General features: G+C 38.8%; 1 long non-coding RNA gene across 1 annotated transcript in view; it reads right to left on the reverse strand.

Moving 5' to 3' along the window:
- Window positions 1-9,314, reverse strand: part of LOC122809394 — a 311,292-nt gene extending 301,978 nt beyond the window's left edge. The window contains exon 1 of the long non-coding RNA XR_006365896.1: window positions 9,086-9,314. This is a non-coding gene — a long non-coding RNA (uncharacterized LOC122809394). The remainder of the gene's footprint in view (window positions 1-9,085) is intronic.
- Window positions 9,315-16,401: the final 7,087 nt, after the last annotated feature.

Raw genomic sequence — 16,401 nt, forward strand, 5'->3', positions numbered from 1 at the left:
TTCCTGGGGTCCGCTGTGGCTCCCCCTTTGTGGAGTAGAATAACTGTTGCTGTGCGCCACTCTGTGGGCACGTAGCCTGTGGAAAGGCTGAGTTTAAACAGTGTGTTTAGGTGAGGGGTTACTTCATCTTTGAGCTCATGTAGGACATAGGCTGGGACACCATCCGGTCCCATTGATGCTGTGTTTTTGGCTTTGGAGAGGGCTGTTTTGACCAGAGTGTCTGTGATTTCAGGGGCATTACATTCTTCTGGTATAGTTATGGGCCCTTTTGGGGGTGAGAGGGGGGTGAAGTTTGCACTGAACCTGTCTGCCAGGATGTTGGCTATATCGGTCAGTTCAGTGTATTTTGTGCCATTCTGCACTAACTCTGAGCAAATCTGAGAATTGTTACTTAGATTCTTGACATAGCTAAAGATAAATCCTTCCACACTGTTAGCATGCTTCAAAATGAACTTTCACATATAGTCCTAGTAGGTATGGATTCTGCAGGCTAATGTAGAAGAACAAAAAATGTGTCTTACTGTGTCTGTCCAACTACCTCCCTTCCTTATCCTCAGGAACTTGTTTTGAGGAGTCAAGGTGCTTTTTAACTGCTTGAGCTGTAGCAGTGATGGCAGCATGATCTGCTCTAAGATGAAGATAGACAAATGTATTAGCTAGGGGAACTCCGTATAATTTATCTGCTTTTTTAGGAACTGATGGGAGTGATTCAGGGGCATTATGGGCAGCTTTTAGGGCATCCTCCAAAGCAGGCAATATAGGAAGAATAAGTACAGAATTAGGGACTTCTTGTTCAAGTAAATCATAATGTCTAAGTACCAGTAGAACAAGCGACATCCACAGGAATCACACACGGCAAAACAATATCAACTTCAAACGTCCCAGTGGAATAAACAGTGACGCGCACTTCTAAAAACAGTTTAAAATTTATTAAAGATGGTTAGCGCTTTCACCTTTCTGGCTTCATCAGACAAATACTTAAGAAATTTGGAAGCATTTAAATATTGCATCCAACTCACCTATTGGTACAGACAAACTTTGACATCATCATTCAATTCAATTAAAGTTGCAAGGCAGAAAAACATATATATATAAAAAATGTATTAAAAGTGTATAAAACAAACACATTAAAACGCAGAATTGCAAAACAATATATATATACTGAATACATATAAAATTCACAAACATAAAATCACGCAATTCTGTCAAAGGCTTAGATGTTAAACGGAACAATGCCCATATGGTAACACTAATTAGATAATCGTGTCAAAATCACTGGACACTCAGAAATAACATACTATGCAATTAAGGTTGTCCTAGTCACCTTCAAAACACTCAAGCCCCAAACTATATTCCCAACAGGGTAGAGTAGGGGCATCACGAAGTGAAAAACTTTACATAGTTCAAAAAGGTATAAAATTACACCCTAAATAAACACAGGGTGTTACAACTCCCACTTCATGTATAAATAAAAACAAAGATGAAAGTTCTAACATTCTAAGACGGGCACCACCACTTATAAAACACAAATGAGCTTGTGGGTATCATACGATGCTATAAAACCACTGACAAAAGAAAAAGCCTGGGTAAAGAACACAAAAAAAAAAAAACATTAAACTACCCTTCTATTAGAAACGGTTAACCTTCTGTTCCACAAGATAGGTCTAAGGGAAGCTTTATTATTTAAGCCCGAGACCTTATCAGCTCTGCATCTGATAATCCATCTGAGCTCACATTCTTCCGTGTAAGTCTCAATATTGCCCCCCCTGTTCATTAGGTCTAATGAATTGTAAAACTGAAAATGAGTGTGTGATACCCATTTCTTTATGGTGTTTGGCCAATGCATTGGAATCCGTACCAATGCGTATGTGGTAAATATGCACCCTTATACGCTCCCGGAATTTTCTATTAGTTTTTCCTATATAGGAGGTCTCGCAGGATACACATCTAGCGAGGTATACCACATGTTCACTCTGGCAGTTGGTATTCGTATGGAAGGTGTACTCATCCCCTGATACAGGATGCACAAATGTGCACCTTTGGTCTATAAACTGACATTGTCTACAACGATGGCATGGTCTAGTGTTACCCTGGTCACGCAAAATGTGCCCATTCAAACCATTTAGGGGACGGTGGCACAGAATTTATTTCAGGTTCTTCCTGTTTTTAAACACATAACTGGGTCTGGGACCCACTATTCTACTAATATTCTCATCTAGGAGAAGTGTGTCTTTTGTCAGTGGTTTTATAGCATCGTATGATACCCACAAGCTCATTTTATTTATACATGAAGTGGGAGTTGTAACACCCGGTATTTATTTAGGGTGTAATTTTATACCTTTTTGAACTATGTAAAGTTTTTCACTTCGTGTTGCCCCTACTCTACCCTGTTGGGAATATAGTTTGGGGCTTGAGTGTTTCGAAGGTGACTAGGACAACCTTAATTGCATAGTATGTTATTTCTGAGTGTCCAGTGATTTTGACACAATTATCTAATTAGTGTTACCATATGGGCATTATTTTCCGTTTAACATCTAAGCCTTTGACAGAGTTGCGTTATTTTATGTTTGTGAATTTTATATGTATTCAGTATATACATATTTATTTGCAATTCTGCGTTTTAATGTGTTTGTTTTATACACAGTTAATATATTTTTTATATACATATGTTTTTCTGCCTTGCAACTTTAATTGAATTGAATGAGGATGTCAGAGTTTTTTGGAACCAATAGGTGAGTTGGATGCAATATTTAAATGCTTCCAAATTTCTTAAGCATTTGTCTGATGAAGCCAGCAAGGTGAAAGCGCTAACAATCTTTAATAAATTTTGGACTGTTTTTAGAAGTCCGCGTCACTGTTTATTCCACTGGGACGTTTGAAGTTGATATTGTTTTGCCGTGTGCGATTCCTGTGGATGTCGCTTGTTCTACTGGTACTTGGATTTTTATACCAAACCACAGGAGTTTTTGCCCCTTGGTGCTGTCTTTGTTTGTTTTTGTTAAATCATAATGTCTGTCTAACTCTGGTGGAACAGCTGCTTGTTCCCAAGCAAATCCATCCCTCAGGAAAAAGTTTCAGAAAAACAGAAAGTCTTCAGAGATACTACTTCAAGTTCACTATCCATAGAATTAGAAGCTTGGGCTACAGAATCCTGGGATTTGCTTGTGACATAGTTAGGACACGTTGATGGGTCAGATATGTGTCTCAGAGGACCCCCATGCTCTGCAGCGGGCTCCCCATCCAAGTGAAATAGAGTCCATTTAAGCATGACCTTAACCAATGAATAGAACATTGGAAATTCACTCTGGGCTGGCCCCCATGTCTCTGATAGGCAGAGGTAGGCAGTAATGCCCAAACTAGCACAACACCCCCTACATAACTCTAGAAACTTCCTAACTAACATATCCCCTCCTAATAAATGCCCATGACACAACAGGACACCACTGGGCTGGGTTGCATGGTTAGGCTTATAAAGGCCCCTGTAGTCAGTTGCCTAGTATATACATATGAATCTACAAGATAATCCTGTCTCAGTCCATATCAGGCTCATCCAAATATGTTCCCCCTTCCTTAGAGAGACAGCAGTAGTACTACAAGGCAGCATATAGCATCCAGAGTTGCCTGAATGTAATAAACGTCTGGTTAGGGAAATAGCATCATTTTTAGAGATAAGAACCATTTCTTTATTTTTAATATGATGAACTTGTTACTTTTTTCTAGGTACATCCAAACGGGATAATATGCTGTCCCCTAACCAAACAAAAGGGATCTTTCCCCTAGCACCTCAACAAGATCCTTTTGAAATATCTCCTGTACCCAAGATAGATAGTTCTCTCATGCCTAAGCATGGCATTGGAACAGTTGCAGAGAACAGGTCTGATCCTTCAGTCCACAGGGGCCAGCAAGGCTACACCAGACAGATTTGAAGAAATAGGTACGTGGTCTGAGAAACCAGCAGCGGACACTAGAGTCAACCACAGTCGGCCAACGTATAATAACTCACACAGGAGGCATGGACTTGTATTTTAATTTATTTTTACGTACATTAGGAGAAAGATCAGCAGGACCAAGATGAACAAGCTAAGTATTCGTAAGTATCCAAGCTGTAGCCACGCCAGAAGGCTGACTGCCAGGGTCTAGATTATATCGAACGGAACGAATGTCGAACAACCAAAACATCGAAAGTGCCATTCATAGAGTTCTGGTTTGTGGGATTGGGGTGCAGTGAAGATCGGGAATTTTGCCGTTTCCTCACTGTAGTGCAGTCTCGGAGTTGGTATATATATAATTACTGGGGGGTGTGGGGGGGGGGTGCAGCCCCCCACAAAAACAAGTTATTTGAACGGCACTTTCGATATTTCGGCCGTTCGATATTATAATATAGACCTGACTGCCAGTATGGTACGCCTAAAGAAGTTGGTGGGAAGGCAAGTTGTCACTAGTAAGCATAAAACAGCACACTATCCTTCCAGTCCAATCAAAACTACTCCACAAAAAGCAACACAAACAAAATACACAAGAATTCCTTGTAAAAAATATATAATCTGCCCTGCGGTATCACATAAAATCTAAGCAAACCGAGTGTAAGCACAAGCAGTCAAATAAAATCCCATTACTCTCCCAGAAAAAATACTTTCCAAAATGTCCAGAAACACTTCAATAGCAGCACTTAAACTTAAATACAGCTCTAGGGCAATAAATGACAAACACAATCTCTAGAGAGTCAGTAATGGTTACCGAGGGAAATTATGACATGCTTGAAAGTTCATATTTTTAAAGTGACGTACTGCTATCTCCCACAAAAATCAGTTAAAACATGAAAAAATATTGAATATATACTTTATATGTGTGGAAGGGGTCCCCCAAAGGAGTCTATAGGAAGCCTTGTCTGACTGCTGCACCAGAGAAGTCTCAAAGATGCATCAGCACAAGACAGCAAGAAAGTACTGAAGATTTTTTAGGCATTCTGGCTACTTTTATAGTTCCCTCCAAAAGGGATTAACCTCTAGGCATCAAAGTGACTGTGTGCGATACAGCTAACAATCCAGATTTTCACAAAATGGCCCTTTGAAGTATACAGATGTTCACAGAAGGAATACATTTATGCCTCATATTATTGGTCTGTTCCTCGTAAACACTACTTTTTGACAACTCACCAGGATGATCTAAGGATTAAATTCACTAAATAATGACATGGATTTGAATTTCAGACTTGACATTCTTCAGAAAATGTACACCAACAGAAATCCTGTTATACTAGCAACTTTCTAAGTTTATAAGGGCAATACTTAAAATGTGTCCCTATTTTTGGGTCTTTGCCCCCCCCCCCCCTCATTATGTCAGCCTTTGTCCAGATGTCTTGCACTAAAAGGTTAAGAGGTATGGAATGGGAAGACTTTTGCCTTATATTTTGGTCTGTTCCTCATAAATATTGTGTTTTTCTGGCAAATCACTGAGGACTGAAGTCACTAAATAATGGCACACAATAGAGTTTCAGACTTCATATCCTTCAGAAAAATACATGTTAACATAAATCTTGTTATTCTTGCAACTTTCTAAGCTTATAACAGTGATATTTAAAAGCTGTCTTTGTTTTGAGACCTTTGACTCCTATTACTTTAGACGTTGTCCAGACTTCTTGCACTAAGCAATTCTGAGGTATGTGTGAAGGTTAGAGTTTTGGGAAGCTGGTCCAGAACTGTATCCTTGGCAAGATACAACTCATACACTACTACAGCCAGTAAGAATGATAAACATCTAAAGAGGTAATGAACAAACATAACAGTTACAGCATAACCCTAGCAATAAAAATGGTGACGTCAAGCATGACTTGTAAGTTGTACATTTTACAGAAAGCAAGGAAAATCGAAGAAAAGATAGACCAAGAAAACTGCCACTCTCATCAGTTTTTATGTTACTTGCCATGAAATGGCAAAATATATTTATATTATATTTATATAATAAACATGTTTAAATAAATAAACACACAGGCTATAACAACACTATCCAGACAATCACTATATTTAACTAGGGCACATAAGGCCTTCAAAAACAATGCACAATAATATGGGATACATAACAGACCATAACTTGTAAAATCTCCATAATTTTTTAACAAAAATAAAATGTACATGTCAGACCACACAAACACCACATGAACAAGCAATCACTTAACATATACAAACACAACTACTACATGCACTCAGAATCACTACCATATAAATAAATAGCTGCTCTCAGTCAATTCACTTTTGTAAAACGTAATGAGACCGACTACAGAAATTAGCCGCCTAAGGAGGAAGAATCAGGTGCACCAAGTTACTGTTATGTGGTAACACACCATCACTTCCTGCCAACTTTAACTTCCATGAACAGAAACAACCACACTGGCACAAGACTTGTCAACTTTCATTCTACAGACCAGTGGAACAAACTATTAAGGAAACTTTAGAAGGCTGTCAATGTCCTATTTCTCAGATTTTGAAAAAGCTAAGGTAGCTACCTACCTCTTGCATATTTTATTTATGTATTTTTGTCTGGTGCATTTCAGTCAACACAAACACTGAACAAATATTAAAATAAATAGCAAATCTGGAACTTTAACGGTACATGTGTTTACCTCATTTTAGATCATGGCTAAAAAAGGTCAATAACCCAGCCCACCTACTAGGACAACAAACGTGAATGAATAAATGAATGAATAAATAAATAAATAAAAATGCAGGTCTTCCACCTGTCTTTTCTTTTGTAATTTTATGCATCCAAAGTTCAAAGTTAATAATGTTTATTTATGAACATTCAAGCTAGGCTATGCCATGAGCATGACAGAGGTATACTTTCATGTAGTTTTGCAAATTTAAAATTCAGCATTATTGGATATTATTAATTATCAGAGTTTTGCAGTTCTCTACAACACCAAATACCATTATTTTTAAATGCAGGTTCAAAAGCAAACAGCTTTTAATAGGATTTACACATTTATTTATACACCTGAAACTTATTATTTTTTGTCTAGTCCACAGAGTGAAACAACTTTTCAGATGTCTTTGTTTACAAAGTATATAAGAACCTCACACAGGTTCTGTCCAGCAACCCAGCAGGTAAAGGGCCCTACCTTCTTAAGCAGAGCAATCAAGTCTGGAAAAAGACTCAAAACTGCCTATGGACACTACGCATGACTTGATCAGCATTTAAACCTTCCTTTGAGGATCATTTGCTTTGTTAGTATCATTACAGGCCAAGTCAATCTGACAACAGGTGACATGAAAATTAGAGGGAAAACTGTTTACTGCAGAACAGTTCATAGGTGTGTACTAGGCTAATGGCCCTGGAGCCTTTACAAGCCTAGCCCATAGACTTACCCTGGCATCGTGCCACCCGACCTTAGTTCCCAGCGCCTTTGTCGAGTAAAGCCACTGGAGTGATCCCTGGGGTGAATTTTCTATTTCTCATCCACTCATCAAGATTTCTCTTGAAGAGGGTCAGTGAGGTTCTCTGCTTGACATGTATGGGAAGTCTATTCCATAGCATGGCCAGTCTCTGGGTTATGAACCTGTCCCTCCAACATGTTCTATTGACTGTGGTAATGAGGTTAAGGTCTCTAGAGCGTGTGGTGTAGAGGGTTTGGGATTTCTTTAGGTGTAGCATTTCTAACAGAGCTGGGTCAGACATGGCTTTATAAGTCAAGCAGAGATAGCCTCCAAGTAGGCGATATGAGACTGAGAATAAATAATCAGTCCTGCCAAGTCCCGAAGCCAGGACCCTGTACACACTAGTCAGAACAATACACCACTACACCATCTGAGTTTAATGGCAAAACAGTGTATATAATGTGAGCTACCTACTGTAAGAAGGAAACACAAAGAACGGGAAAACAATCATAAAAAAAAAGAATAAAATGAGTAAGTGTTACAAGGTAAAGGGAAGTGGTACACAGTCATAACTTTAAGAAAAAAATGTAATGAGCTCTGTACAGATCTGAATCTAGCACACACTATCCCGGAACCTACTTCTAGTGAAGCTCTCATGGAAACTGGCTAAACTGTGAGTTATCTTTTAACTACTACACTGACAGAACAAAATTTGTAAACAGCAATCGTTAATTCAGGATGCTACAAAATATTATTTACTGTACAGACTTTACAGACAAAACAGTGCCTGTGAATGCTAGGAATAGGCTTTAAATCTAAATTTACCACAAAATTTCCCTGAGCTACAAATGGTTAGCAATGCAGATCTTACAAACCAGACACAATGAATTAAATAGGTTGTACTTGTGTCTGTTATACATTAACAAATCACAAAATGCCCTGCACACACCTTTTTAACTGGATTTGCCAACGCATGCTTTTTTTCATTATGAAATGCAGTATGTTTTTAGACTGTATGCATTTACACATTAGAATGTGTTACCTCTACTGAGAGGGCAGTGCACCGAGTTCACTTACCTTACCTGGCTGCTTGTCAGCTCCTACATTAGAATGTCTTATCTCTACTGGGAGGGTGCACTTAGATCACTTACCTTACTTGGCTACTTGTCAGCTCCAATCTCTAACCATTGCACAGCAGCATCCAGGGTAGCAAGTTCTACTTCCAGTACTGAACCACCTTGTCAGCACTTCAGCAATGTTTTTGCAGACTGCACTACTACTCAGCTAACAGTACTGGTGAAACTGATACACAAACTGTAGACTAAGCACAAAATTCTCTCATGTTAAATTATTATGCTCAGATCATGCAAGATTCAAACCTATCTCTCAAATACCCATTTCACTCCAGCTGCTGTAGCAGAACTGATTTCCCCAGTCACAGTTCTTCACCACTCACTTCACAGTGCTACCTCTCATTTAAAAAAAAAAAAAAAAAAAAAAAAGTATACATACCACTGCCTGCAAAATGTTGAATGCACTGATCTTGCAGCTGCAGTTTCCAAAGGTTAGGTACACTGTTTGCATTCCCCACCCACCTGACTACATTCTCACCAAAGGCTGTAACAGTTCCAGTTATAAAACCTCATTCTGTGCCTTCATCTGCCACTACCAGGCTCTGCCCCTTTTTTGCTCAGTTATTGTGTGCTCAGCCTTACCTAACCGGAAGGAATTCCCTCAACGGACAATCAATCCTGGCTGCTGCTGAGTTATAAAACTAAGATTCTTCCAATTCCAGCTCCTTCCCTCCTCAGAGAGAGGGGGACTATGCATTTCAAGCAAATCTCATGCACAGTCTCACAAATATCCTGAAGAAAATCCATAACATGCTTTCTTTTGCAACAAGCTGGTGGGCTCAAAAGACCACATACAAATGTCCCCTGCAGAAACAGCAGCCTCTCCACTCACAGCCAGAGTTCTGACCTCCCCCGTCACTTCCTCTCCAGTTTTAAGGAAGCTCCATTTTTAAGGCAGCCCTTAACTTAAAAAAATAAAAAGACAAAGAAATGTGCTTCTGTCCACAGATAAGAAGCCTCAGTGGTTAAAGTGTAGCACATATAGCAGTGGTGCACTTACTGAATATTTTCTATGAAGAAACAGAGGTAAGGGCACACTGCTTACAAATTCCCACCTTAACAAATAAAACTTTTTGTGCTGAGCTGGATTACATCAGACAAACTTGCATACCACTTTTAAATGTCTCTGCCCCCCCCCCCCCCCCTACTAACATTTTTGGATGGTGATGGCCTAAGCTAACCTTTTTTTTCATTTCACTTTTTAGAAGTGTTCCATGTAATTACTTTTTATGTATTTAAAAAGGAAAGTTGTAAACAAACAACAGTTTATTAAGAATGATCTATATGTGGTTACTTTGTAAGAATGTTATGTCTGCAGCAGAGGGATGACAATTATTTTTGAGGAATTTTGCAACTTTAGTTATACACTGCAGGATTATTATTATTTTTTTTCCAGTGGAGTCGGTGTTGTAATGTGTGCATAGCTATGTTGTGAATCCATTTCATCCAAGTATGAGCTTTTGTTTATAATTTTGCCACAATGTTTGGAGTTTTAACTGAAGTTACTATGTGCTGTATTTAGCTAGCCATTTAAACACAGAGCTTGCAAAAAAAAAAAAAATAGAAACAATAATCACCATTTCCTGGTTTCTAGAACTGCATTTTCACAGGAAAAATAAAGTTACAGCTGACTGTATAAAAACTCACTTGTTCTACTGCACCTAAATCCCTCAAATTTCTGAAAAGCTATACATGGGATATTCTAGTTAAAACTGAAAAGAACAAAAGCTTCCACATGTTTGAAACACACACACACACACACACACACACACATATATATATATATATATATATATATATATACATATATATATATATATATATATATATATATATAAAATATATTTATTTTCATTTTGCTACTTAGATGAGCGTTGACTAATATTCATTCACTCTGTCTGTCTCATGCTTCACTTGGTATCTTTGATTAGTTTTCATTTCTTGAAATCACACCATTGCATTTATTAACATGCATGCAATATGTAAATTCAATCCAAACAGCATCTAGAGTCCAAGCCTTATCCACTGACATTGAATGAACAAATAAATAAATAAATGCATCAAAATATATTTGCGTGCATATACACTAAGCACATATATAGATGATAAAAATAAAATATTAAGTAGGCGCAATAATAAAAGCAATAACATTTAAAAAAAAAGCAAATAAGCAGGGCTAGTTTAGACTAAGTGGGCCCTAATACAGAAGTTAAAGTTAGGTTCCCTCTAAGTAATACTAGATCTAAGTCTCTTCATACAGCCAGGGGTCTAGTGGTCATCACCCCCATCCCCGAAACTCTGGGGTCTAGATGTTCTGAAATGCATTTAATGTCCTACTTTTCTGAAATACAGTTACTTGTTAGACCTTCTTTTTTTTTAGTGCTAGACAGAACATTTACATATGTACACTCCATTATTTGTGTATACCCATCGATAAGATGTGTTTATTTTTTTACACACACACACACGGTTTACTATCAAAATGTCGATCCTTACTCCGGCGAATTACGTATAATCGAAAATGGAAGGTCGAAAGCAGTACTATCAGAGTCACAAAAAACAATCTAAGAACGGGTTTTAACATAGGTCGAGGTAGGGGAGATGTTTGTAGTTTGGAATAACACTGAACACCTACCTCGACCCATGTTAAAAGCGTTCGTAGATTGTTTTTTTGAGATCGATGTTTTCGTTTTCGAACTTCCGGTTTCGATTACACGAAATTCGCCGGAGTAAGGATCGACATTTTGATAGTAAACCCAAACACACACACACATTCTGCCACTACCCCTGACAAACCAGGTATTTCACAAAAATGTCAACATGCACGCACACACATACAGCATTTACACCTCCAGGCAAAGTGGAGGGATGCTATTTCACTGGCAGTAAGTGGTGTCTGGGGTTTTGAAGGAAACCTTATCTACCAAATAAAACCCAAACAGACAAAAGGAGGACATGCAGACTCCACACAAAAGGAAACAAATCACTAGGAAATGGCAAACGCTGCTCACTGTGCCACTTACCTATGATCAGTTAATTTCACATATACACACACACACAAAAAAACATGCCAACATACATGCAGTCACACATCCTATCCACACTACCAAAATAACTTCTGGTTGTGTACAATGCTGATGTCGCCCCATAAGCTTAACAAGTCTAGTCTGCAAAGCTATGGAGAGGATCATAATGGAGCTCATAAACAAAGATATAGGGGACTTGCAGACATTGGACCCGACCCAGTTTGGCTTCGTCAAGGGCAGATCATGCCTTTTGAACTTGGTCGACTTCTTCGAAACAGTCACCAAGGCCATTGATGAGGGAAAGGCAGTCCATACAGCCTACCTTGACCTTGCAAAGGCTTTTGACACAATACCCCACTCGGGTATTGTAGAAAAACTTACCAGCTTAAATGTAAACCCATATGTCACAAGATGGGTTGCAAACTGGCTTAAGGACAGAACCCACAGGGTTAGAGTTGCTGGCGCTATGTCAGACTCCAAGCTGGTCACAAGTGGTGTCCCACAGGGCTCGGTCCTTGGCCCCTATTGTTTGGCATCTACTTCTCAGAAGTACAGGCCAACATGGGAGGACTTTGGCTGACAAAGTTTGCAGACGACTGCAAACTGGGCGCCATAGTGGAAAGTGCATCGGACACGGATATCCTTCAGAAGGGACTCACGGAAACAGATAGCTGGTGCCAGTGCCATGGCCTGAAGTTAAACGCCAAAAAATGTATAGTCATACCCTTCGGGAAAAACAAGGTAACCCCAAGCTACCATATAGGTGGCAATCCACTAAGCACAGAAGAGGTTATCAGGGACCTGGGGACCCAGGTTGACAGTGGCCTTTCTTTTGACACTCACGTTGCTATAGTGGTTAGAAAGACCTTCTACATTGCCCACCTGATCATGAAGGGATTCACATCCAGATCTAGTGAGGTCATTGTTCCTCTGTACTCTTCACTTATCAGACCAATGATCGAGTACAATGCCCCATTCGGGATGTATCTCACCCGACATCGGCAGCAATTGGAGAGACCCCAAAAGTTCCTCACCAAAAGGATAAAAGGACTCCAAAATCTGTCATATGCTGCCAGATTGAAGAAACTCCAGCTCTATTCAGTCACATACCGTCTGCTCAGAGGTGACATGTGCCTGACATACAAGGCCATGTCCAACCCGGAATTAATGGACATGCTCCACCTCAAAAAATCCAAATCCACCAAAACCACTAGAGCAAGCGACTTAAACCTTAGCACGGATATAAATAGGACGTGCTGGACGGATAGATTTATCACTCAGAGACTCCCTATGCTGTGGAATAAAATCCCGGTCCATGTGAGGCAAAGCACCTCGCTGGCTCTGTTCAAGAGAAATCTTGACCTGTGGATGGGAGATCGTAGGTTTACCCCGGGAATCATCTCTGTGTCACTGCTGGACAGAGGCACAACAAACTAATGGGCACAGTATTTTTTCATATAAGGGGTGGCGTAAGCCACAAAACTTTGGGCTAGGCTTATAAATGCCTTAGGGCAGATAGCCTAGTATAAACCTATGAACCTATGAACCTATAAGACAAGTAAAATAAGTAATAATGGCCACATTCATGCTTCATCATCTTGTTACTTCTAGATATAGTGCATTTCACAAGCACACACATACACATAAGTATAAGCCATTTCAATGATCATTTTACATTTTTTTTTGGTAAATTTAATACATTGCATGAAAGGACACACATTCAGAAGAAACAATGGTATGAACTGTCTGACGGTTAGTACAGAGGATTAAAATTCTGAACTGTTATTGAGATGATTCTTATAGCCCAGAGTACAATATTTGATTCCTTTCACCATCAAATGACTGTGCTAATCACTTAACCAAGCACTGATTCTGGATCACCCTTGAAACGGACACTTGTGTCCAGTGGGTATATTCGGTTATCAAATGTATAAATAAATAAAAACTGTCTTTGATGATAGCTATACATTCACAAGTGAATACAGCAATATAGAGTTAACTTAAAATGCAAATAGTGATAGAGTGATATATGGACATTTTGTTGTAAGGAATAAATTAAATGGAAATAATATAGCAACTCAACTAAAAATCACAGAGATATAAGAATCAACAAAATGAAAATATCCCCCTTTATACAGTTTACTATCACATGACAGAATTGCAGTTGACTGACAGTTGACTGAAACTCAAATGGTTGAAGCAATTTGACTGGAAAGTAGTTTAACTGAAAACACGCTTGACTTAATCTCATTTCAGATATCTGTTTGTGATTAAAATGACTGTGGTAATATATATTTCCTTGTTTTTTTTATTTATTCTCCAGTTACCCACATTATCCTATACACAGTCACAAGTCAATCAAACCTTACCCTTTTACTTGGAGGGAATAAGACTAGAAACATTTCAGCAACTCAGCAACTATTACCATTCAAACTTTGGAAACACTCATACAGGTATTTCTGAAGCAACTGCACATGCAAGCAGCCAAACAAAGGAAAAAAAAAAAACAATTTAGTGTAATCAACATCGCTTTAAGGGTATGTAAGCCACGGCGCTACTGCGGTAGCGTTATTGCCTCATAGCAAGAGGTTCTCCTGTTCGATTCTCGGCTGGAGTGCTTTCTGTGTGGAGTCTGCATGTCCTCCCCACGGTCGAGTGGCCTCCGAAAGACATGTGTGAATGGGCGTTCCTTTGCTGAAGGTGGGGCGTCAGGCTGGCAACTCGGCACCATAAAAATCTACTGCCAATCATTAGCAGACCGGAGTTCCACTGTAGTGACCCCTAACCAGCCGAAAAGACCAACATCTCTTTAAGGGTGTCCAGTTTATGCTTCAATTAAGAAACATGATTTGTTTACTGCCCAGGACTTCATTTTGCTGTTATATGCAATCTGTCCATTATTAGTTAATTATTTTTCCAGTAACTAGGGACCACTCAAGAGAACATAGATCATGGACAAGTGGAAGTTTGATCTTAATGCTGGCCCTACAAACAGATGCAGCACAGGGGCATAGCAGTAGCATTGGTGTCATAGCACTTGATTTTCCACTTCAGATATCTGTCGGGGTGCCTTCTTTGCACAATCTGTATGTCCTCCTTGTATCTGTATGAGGTTTTACATGGTGCTTCAGTTTTTTCCCCATCCCAATGGCATGACTTAAGTAAACTGGCAGTGCTTCAAACTGCCTGCAGGTGTGCATGCTATGAAACTGTGTATGTGTCAATGTCTTGCAATGGGCTGCTGTCTTGTCATACACTAGTTTTTGTGTCTTGCACCCAATGAGTACCACAATAGTCTCAGTTCTCCTGTGACCCTGAACTTGATTAAGCAGGTAATGGGAAATGACTGAATAAGTTATTTTTATATTTATTTTGCTGTGTTAACCAGGGGACACACTCCCAGAGGACTGAGTTCAGGCATTGCCCAGGTGCAGTGCACTTATATACACACACACACACACACACACACATATATATATATATATATATATATATATATTAAATAAATAGGGCAGGTTAGACATTTAAACTACTTATGATGAACTACTAATAAAGCATGCAACAGCGGCTATGTGAATACAGTTAATAATAATTCTAGTAGGTAAGTTATAAAAGTCATAGTTTTTGTAATAATGATATTTGTAAAGAAGAAAAACAAGAAATAAAAAATTAAATACCAGTTATTGTTTTTTGTGATAAGTTAAATCCTGCAAGACAATACAGTTTATCATTTTAACATAGGAGTAAGAAACTTGTCAAAAAGTGACTAGTAGCATTTTTTTTAAGAATACATATCCAAGCATGATTACCTGTAGTAAGATACAGTCTTGAGTCAAGGTGAAAAGGACTCCCATAATTCTGGATCGAAGACTGAAAAGCTGTCATCATTGCAGTGTATCTTGTAGAAAGTGTAATGGCTGGTGTGCAACTGAAGTACAATAAGTTATATTTGGAGGACAGTAAAGTGAATTTATGTGCAAAGATAAAGAATGAGTCCAGAACTTATGGGGTGCCACACAGAAAGCACCATTTATTTATCAGTCCAGGCCACTAATGTAATAGGCATGAAGAAAAACACAAGCCTTTAGAGACGGCTTAGTTTACCTATTTGTTAATGGGTAAATCCACCAGACAAAATGTCCCTTTTGACGGGCAACCCAGGAACACTATCTGGTTAAGTAAGTTAGTCAGAATCAGAGAGTAGGCAAAAAAAGTTGAAAGGAATCAAACCCTGTACCATGGGCACAGGAAGCAGGTCATTAATAACTCAGATGTTTAGTCATCTGTGCTGCCAGACCAGCAAACAACAGATCTTTGAAAGGCAGACAAAGCAATATATTCGTAAAGCTGGCAAAGTATTGAGTTCCACAAGACAGGTGCTTAATATGAAAACAATAATTTAATAAATGGTTTAATCTCATCTTAGAAATCACTACCTGACTCTTGCCAGTCAAATAACAATTCATTGAGAGAGGCAAGACACAAGTTATCCTAGAAATGTTTTTTTTTTTTTTTTGTATTTATTAACCAGGGTTGAACACTGATCCATATGGACCTTTTTTAGGCTCAGCACTTAAGTGGGGGTCTGTATTATGAGACTGACATCTTAAAACATTGACTTCCAGTTGTTTGACATGAAAATGTCAAACTCCAACTTTCCCGAATGGCCAAATCACCGATTTCAAACACCAATTCCGCACAAAAACAAACATATTTGGAAAGAAATCGGTGACTTGGCCGTTTCTGGAAAGTTGGAGTTCAACATTTTTGTGTCGAACAAATGAGAATCAACATTTTAAGATGTCGATCTCATGATATAGGCCCCTTAAAGGACTTGCTCAGTTAGGCAAATAGAGGTTGAAAGAATCAAAC

This window comes from Protopterus annectens, chromosome 1.part1 (assembly GCF_019279795.1).
Source record: "Protopterus annectens isolate FY-2018-M chromosome 1.part1, PAN1.0, whole genome shotgun sequence".
NCBI lineage: Eukaryota > Metazoa > Chordata > Ceratodontiformes > Protopteridae > Protopterus > Protopterus annectens.